This window comes from Rhinopithecus bieti, unplaced genomic scaffold, assembly GCF_001698545.2.
Source record: "Rhinopithecus bieti isolate Rb0 unplaced genomic scaffold, ASM169854v2 scaffold_31527, whole genome shotgun sequence".
Lineage (NCBI taxonomy): Eukaryota > Metazoa > Chordata > Mammalia > Primates > Cercopithecidae > Rhinopithecus > Rhinopithecus bieti.
In genome coordinates, this window is record NW_016813959.1 from 1440699 (window position 1) to 1448700 (window position 8002).

The window sequence follows — 8002 nt, forward strand, 5'->3', positions numbered from 1 at the left end:
CACTTCACTTCTGAGCCTTAGCCTTCTCATCAGTAAAATGAGGGTGGGACTAGACCAGCACTGCCCAACAGAAACATAATGCAAGCCACAAATGTCAGCCAAGTATGTGATTTTAAATTTCTCAGTAGATAATATTTTAAAAGTAAAATTAAAATTAATTTTAACAATATTTTATTCAATCCAACATAGTCAAAACTATTACTTCAACATGGGATCAACATTAAAAAACTATTAATGCCATAGTTTGCATTCTCTTTTCACACCAAATGTTTCAAATCCAGTACTTTTTTTAAAAAAAAGAAAATAGAGACGAGGCTTTACTTTGTTGTCCAGGCTGGTCTCCAATTCCTGGGCTCAAGGGATCCACCTGCCTCAGCCTCCTAAAGTCTTGGAATTACAGGCATGAGCTACCGGGCCCAGCACTATTTTTTATTTTATTTATTTTATTTTATTATTTTATTTTATTTTATTTTGAAGACAGGCTCACTGTAGCCTCAACCTTCTAAGCTCAAGCAATCCTCCCACCTCAGCCCCAAGTAACTGGGACCACAGACATGCATCGCCATACCCAGTTAACTTCGGTTTTTCAGGGGGAGGGTTTTTTGTTTCTTTTTTTTTTTTTGATTGAGACAGGGTTTTGCCATGTTGCCCAGCTGGTCTGGAATTCCTGGCCTTGGCCTCCCAAAGGCTGAGATTACAGGTGTGAGCCATAGCGCTGGCCCTAGTATGTATTTAAATTGACAGCACATCTCCACTCAGACTAGCCACATGGGACCAGCAGGACTGCATAAGGCAGCACAGGCCTAGGTGATCTCTGATATCTCTCTTAACACTAGAAGTTATTTTAATAAAAGGAATGACAGATTTTCAGATCAAGGTCTACTTAGAAGAAGTATAAAGCATTTTCTTAAAATTTCTAGTCTGTTCATCCTCATTCAAAATGTGTTTTACTTTTTTAAAACTTTTTAAATTCAGTGGAATTGGATTTGTAAACAACTAAGTGGTCTGATCTACTGCTTTTAGCGTGACTGTTGTCACTGCCACAGTCACTGTGCTACAAACCTCCAGGGAGATTAAGAAGACTCAGAACATAAGTATAACTACTGAATGAATGAGACAGCTCAAAAATCATAACTTGAAAAGAAAACTGTTCAGATGAAAGTTCAACAGAAATGGCAAAGAAAAATATTTGATAACCATGTTATCTTCTATCTATTAAGATAATGCTATAAAAATCATACAAATGTGCACATGCTTTTGGAATTGTTTCTCTAATTACTCAACATCTATGAGAAAGATTCAGGCTGCTGCTCCCACACGGTCTTGCTTATTAATGCCTTTGTGATCAATGATCTGCCTTCACCAGATGGCTGGCCTGGGTTAAGTAAGAGTACAATTTGCGCTCACAGAACAAAGCAAAGCTAACTGGCCTTCCCAAGAATTGAACCTGTGACCCTGACCTCATTAACTCTAGAAGACAGTTAACCCATCACAAACTTGCATGACCAGCTGCATCATAAATAAAGCCAGGAAAGACCACTGCCTCTGTCACAATGACACTCTGGTGGAGAAAAAGTCATTCTAAATGTACTAAAACTTTTCAAAATGAAGAAAATCCTGACTGCAATCATTTAGGGCAGCCTGGAATTCAGCAGTTTCTTAACAGCCCTGCTGATCTGTCACAATCTTCCCTAAAACATTAGCTGTGGCCCCACCTGAGACCATAAATGGTATTGGAAATGGGGTTTGGAGTAATGATGCTTCCTCTTTCAAAAATGGTGATCTTGGCACTATGGCCTCTCCTTTTAATTTCTCCCAAGTGCGGAAACAGCCCATTGTTAACAAAGGGTTAACAATTATATACTAGAATTTTCACAGATTATTCCTTGAATCCGGCTTATCCTAGATTTAAATAATAATCAAGTTTTCAGGTAACCTGTTTCCCCCTCCCTGTCTCCTTATCTTCCTTCTTGCCAGCCAATCCCTCCCCAGGTGAGTGGGGTGAGGCCAGTGGGTCTCCAAATAAGGTCGTTCTTACCTGCCCTGGTAAAAACTTTTTAGCAAGTTGTCCTTCCTTTTTTGAATTCCTCTTAGCAGTTGCAACCTGCTCTTAAACTCCATTCTAACAACTGTTTCTAGTGGACTAAGTATTTACTTCTGATTGAAATATTTTTTAAAGTGTTTCAGGGATGCAGTTTCTGTCTTTTCCTCACTTCATATTGAATACAGTACCAGTTTCAAAAGCAAGTTTCTTGACATTTCTTCTTAATCCCCAAAGTACGCCACTTGAAAACACTAAAACACCTGAAAGACCTGGTGAAGACGTTAAAATCTGACTGAAACATTTATGTTTCCATTTTGACATTTTAAATGGTATCACTTTTCACATATAAAAGCTTTTACATATGGTTGTTCTATTTGGCTTCTTAAATATGTCTGATAACATGTGACTACAAGGCTGATAACATGTGACTATAAAACATCTCTTCAGGGTTGTTACTCAGTTTTCTTTTCCACAAAGTTACTTAAAATGTATTTTTTTACTTTAGAGAAGAGTTTATAATCTGGTACTTCTCATACATATGTGAAAATCATACATCTACGTAAACCTAAAATATGCATATGCATCTGCCTTAAAGCCACCAGAACAAATTAATATCTAAATTGATTTTGTTCTTATTTCTATGAATTTTCACATCAGGATAAAAAGGAGCCCCTGAGTGGCAGCTCATGCTTGCAATCTCAGCACTTTGGGAGGCTGAGGCAAGGCAGGTAGATCACTTGAACCCAAGAGTTCATGACCAGCCTAGGAAACAGAGAGAGACCACATCTCTATAAAAAATAATAACCAGATGTGGTGGCATGTGACTGTGGTCCCAGCTATTCATGAGGCTGAGCTAGGAGGATCACTTGAGCCCAGGAGGTAGAGGCTGCAGTGAGCCATGGTTATGTCACTGCACTCCAGTCTGGGTGACAGAGCAAGACCCTAATAAATAAATAAGTAAAAACACAAATGAATAAAAGAATAAACAGGACACAAAATGTAAAGGTAGCCAAGTTTTGTATCTGCCTGATCATACAAATGACAATGACCATTCAATAGGTGGGCCATGTCCTGATGCTCACAAAAACTGTAACAATCCACTAAGGGTCAAGTGGTAGACAGAATTAATAAAATAAACATAAAACACAGGCTTGCTGCAACTGTACACGATATCATTAGCTGCAAAGTAATATTTTGAGGGCCAGCCTAAGGATGAAATCTGATGTTCAAAAATAAATGCAACTATATCTATATTTGTTTACATCACATCTTAATAAAAAATGACTGATGAACAGAAATATATGGCTATTCAAACCACATAAACCATGAAACTGCTGTTCTTTGTCTAACATATCATCATGATCTACACAAATTCAGATTTTTAAATTGTCAGCTTTGAAAACACTAACCTTAATTCAACAAATAAACTGTTTAAATATATGGTTAAAAGTTTAAAGCCCCATGCACATAGGAGTATCCCAAGCTATAATGCAAGAGCAGTGACATATTTATACATTTTTAGGCACCTAGTAATCATGTCATTTATGAGTTACACTCCTACATATAATAGCAATAATGCAAACCAGACACCATAAGAGTTTTAATCTAGAATATATAAATGCAAAAAACGTGAAATTTGCCTTTATTATATAAAAGCATCTATTTGTGTATTCTAAGTATTATTTATAAAATATATTTCCTTAAAAACACCTTAATTCTTCTTGACAATATGTTTCAAAGAGGGAAGTCCTAGAAATATCAAAATATTAAAATTAAAATACTGCTAGAAATACACATAGGAAACGTGTAAAGAACTGAAAAAACAAAAAACAAAAAATGATAGTAGGATAGTTGGTGGTGGTTTCTTAAAGTACTTTACAAAGTAAATACTTTTACTGCCTTGTGATTTTAAGACCAATCAATATACTATAAAGTACTCTTTTGTAGCTCATAAGGCTTCATTTTGTGCCTTAACAAAAGCTGACATTCATTCGTAATGAAGTCTTTTTATAGTTACACAGTATTTCATGTCTCTAAGGAAGATATATTAAACCTTTGGGTGCTCAATAAAATGACCAATTAATTGACTCTATCACAAAACCTGAGAAGCTATTACAAAATATTTACATCAAAGACCAGCTAAAGCCAGAAAGAATTACATTATGCTTCCTTAACTTCCCCAAGTTGAAAACTGACTTGAAATGAGTCATTTCAAAGGAAACTATAAAAGATGTACCACAATGTAAATTCTCAATATCGACATTCAAATTTATGTTAAGGAAGGAACGAAACATCTTCAGAAATCACTATGAGGGAACATCAGAAAGCTGTGGGGGTTAAGAGGGCAGACAGGCTTTAGGATCAGAGAGCACTCAGTTTGAATCTTTGCTTCATCCCTCTCTAAATTTAGGACCTTGGGCAAGTCAATAAAAAGCTCTCTGAGTCTTAATTTCAATTATCAAATGTAAACACAAGGCCTACTTACAGGGCTGTTGTGAGAACTAAATTAGATAACATATATAAATAGACTGCTTAGCACACAGTAACGTGACCATGATAAATACTCAATACATGATCGTAATTCCCAAGAAATGTTTAAGAACCTATTTTTAAGTGTAATGTAGTACTCAAATTCCAACTGATGTTGTAAACCATTCGAAGAAAAAAATATAAAGATTCAACAACAGAGTTTTCTTAAATGCACTTAACCTGATTATCCTTCAAAAGTGCTTTTCAAAGTGTAGTTCCTGACCCATTAATGGGATGTGAAATCATTTAGCGATCTCAATCAGCATTTTTTACGTAAAATAGAATAAAAAATACAAGAATGCACTGCACATTCAAAGTCTAAGCATTACTTCATGAATTTTTAAATTACAGATATTTACAATGTATCATATACTGGGTGGCAAAGTAAAATGCATCTCTTACTGTGCAAAAATAAAAGTTTAGGCTGGGCACAGTGGTTCACACCTATAATCCTAGTATTTTGGGAGACCAAGGCAGGAGGATCGCTTGAGACCAGCCTGGGCAACACAGTGAGAACTCATCTCTTAAAAAAGAAAAACAAAAACAAAAAAAGTTTAAAAGCCATTGCTTTACATTAAAATAATGAAAATAAAAATTAGCTGACACTGAGTGCTTAGTTTGTACTAAACATTGTGCTATGCCCACATTATTTTATTTGATCCTCACAAAAATGTTCTAAGTAGGATTACTTCCCCCATTTTACAGATAAGGAAACTGAGGCTTAGATTAAATCACTTGTCAAGGATGCAGAGCTAGTAGCTAGTAAAGTCAATGCTCAAATTCAATCACCTACCTCGAGAACTTGTGTATTTAACCACTCCCGTAAGTACTAGGTTGTAAAATATACCTTTTCTTTAGGTAAAAGTTATCCAAAAGGTAGACTTTCTCATGAGGTCTAATTACAGTGTGATTTTCTGGGGGTACAGTGTATCCTGGAGAATGTTGTGTGATTCATGGGAGAAAGCTCTGGGCGTGAGATCCAGCTTCTGTCCCTGGCATTGTTGCTTTAGTGGCAAGGAGCTGGCAAGTCATTTAATCTCGCCACGTCTGGATTTCCTCACCTACAAAACGGGAATGATAATATCTGCCCTGCCTCCCCACAGGCCATTGTGAGAAACTATATGCACATACAACAAGTGAAATGTTCTATTGTGCTACTCAGTTACCGGAGATGATTAAAAATGATGAAGAAAACCACCCAAGAGGCCCCATTCTTGGAAGAAACACACATTAACCATGACTGAAAAAGGAAGGTCACCAAGCTTTCATAAACTATATGTGGAAAACCTCTGCACAGTTCTCGGCACACAGTAGGCCTTCAGTAAATGTTCATTGAATAAAAAGAAATAAACAAATTCCATCTGTACACATTTTATCCACTTGTATTTTTTTCACCTATTCATTCTTTCTTTCCATGACTACATGCTGAACACCTACTGTGTGCCAGATCAGAAATATGGACCACAAAAAAAGACTAAAAGATTGTCTCTTGCCCTGGAGAATTTCAAACTAATGTCAACTAATTGGTCTGAAATTGGGTAAGAGAAAAACTGTAAAACACAGCTTCCTCATCTAGCAATAATAATAACTTCCATTTATTATAGTGCTTTGTAGTTTATGAAGAACTATGAACTATTATGAAGAGCTAGCTTTTGTTTCTCACACCAATTGCCTATTGTCGAGTTGGTGTCAGCTTCCTCCTCCAAATTCAGTGGTCGGTAAGCACTGCTAAGTCTTTAGAGTGAAAGTTTCTCAGTGTGTTAGAGATGACTGTAAAATTAAGCTTTTGAATAAAATGCATTTTAAATAATCAACAGTGGAAAGGGCGATCCAGTAGCACGATTTTTTCCCTGCCCACTTCTTAGTTGAAGTGATCTGTAATGCAACCATATTACATTTTTCAAAATGTTTCTTTTTCAAAGCTGCCTTTGAAATTTTTTTCATATAGGCAATTTTCTCTTGAATATATTGAACAAGGATTCCCTTTTCCCAAAGGATAAACGAGATAGTAGTGAAGGACTCTTTTCTTTGTTGACTTTTTAAAAATTACTCAAAATTGACTGTTTTATTCAGATTCCTGAGTCACAAACAATGCCAAAGAACTGTAAACCATTTTTTATATAATTCCACTATTACTACAGGTGATTTTAAAAGGAAACATTGATTTAACTCACCACTTAATGAATCAAAATTTGCCACAGGATATTTACTAAGAATCTTTTCTAAAACTGCCTTATCCTTTGTATTCTAACCACTCCCTCGCCATCACCACCACTTACCACCCCCAATACACACACATACACACACACACACATACACACACTCCCTCCCTCACCTACACCAGATCAGTTTCCCAGCCATTATTGCTAAAACCATATTAAAATTTCACAACACATGGTCGTACTTACTAGGTTTTCTTCCCCATCCCCCTCCACTGAATCTATGTCTTGAAATATATATCCTCTCTTAAAATTCAGAATTCAGAAAATGATTACGATGTCTCTAACTCAAAAACACATATTATAAAATTCAAAATCGGCTTCTGTTACTGACAATCATGGAAAAAAAAAAAAGCCATACCCCACCCACCGTATCCGTAGGGTTAGGAGGTCCAATCTCGCCACTACAGAGCTCTGCAAGAAAGGACGGTTATAGTGCCAGGAAAACCATCGCAACAAGCCCTGGGCGAAGATAAGGAAAACACATTTTACACCACGGGCAGCGCGCAGTCTCCTGGCCCCAGCTCTTGGTAAACAGGGGAAACCTTTGTCTTGCCTCAGCCATCAAACTGGCGGCTCATCAGAATTGGGGCAACAAGAGTTTGTGCGAAACGGTCTGGCAGAGGTTAAACAAAGCAATGCAGCTCTGGGGGCGGTGGGGAGAGGGCTAAGCCCGGACAGCGTCCGCGATCCCGGACGGCGAGGTCTGGCTCTGGCCCCCGCCGCGGTCGGGACCGAGCCAGGGACCCGGGGACAGGATGCCGAGGCGCGGTAAGGGGAGAAGGCAGGCGACGTCCCATGTTCTCCGCAAGTTCCCGGGGCGCAGCCTGGCGGCAGGTTCCAAAGCGCGCAAGCCACGCGCAGGTTCCTCGGGGAGGGTCTGCACCTCCCACGCTGGGACGCAGCCCTGAAGTCCACCGCCCGCCGCGCCGAGCCCACGCCCCCGGGGCCAGGTCCCCTGGAGTCCCGGGGCGCCGCGGGGGCCCGGCCCAGAGGGGCGCGAGTGGAGGGGAAAAGCCCGCCCCTGTCCCCATTGTCTGGCTCCGGCCGCGGGCCGAGCAGGCGCTCACCTGAGGTCCCTGCCTGGCGCTCCGGCTGGCAGAGCGGCTGGCCGGCGACCGGCGGTCCCGGGCTGGCGGCGGACTCGGCTGCACTGCGCTCGGCAGCCTCCGCATCAGCAGCCGCCGCGGCAGCAGCACCAGCAGCGCAC

At 39.4% G+C, this 8002-nt stretch overlaps 1 protein-coding gene across 1 annotated transcript in view; it reads right to left on the minus strand.

Annotated features, from left to right (window-relative positions):
* Positions 1-7950, minus strand: part of CRACD (capping protein inhibiting regulator of actin dynamics) — a 285912-nt gene extending 277962 nt beyond the window's left edge. Inside the window, exon 1 of the mRNA XM_017849274.1 lies at positions 7863-7950. The gene's annotated coding sequence lies outside the window, so the exon portion shown is untranslated. The remainder of the gene's footprint in view (positions 1-7862) is intronic.
* Positions 7951-8002: the final 52 nt, after the last annotated feature.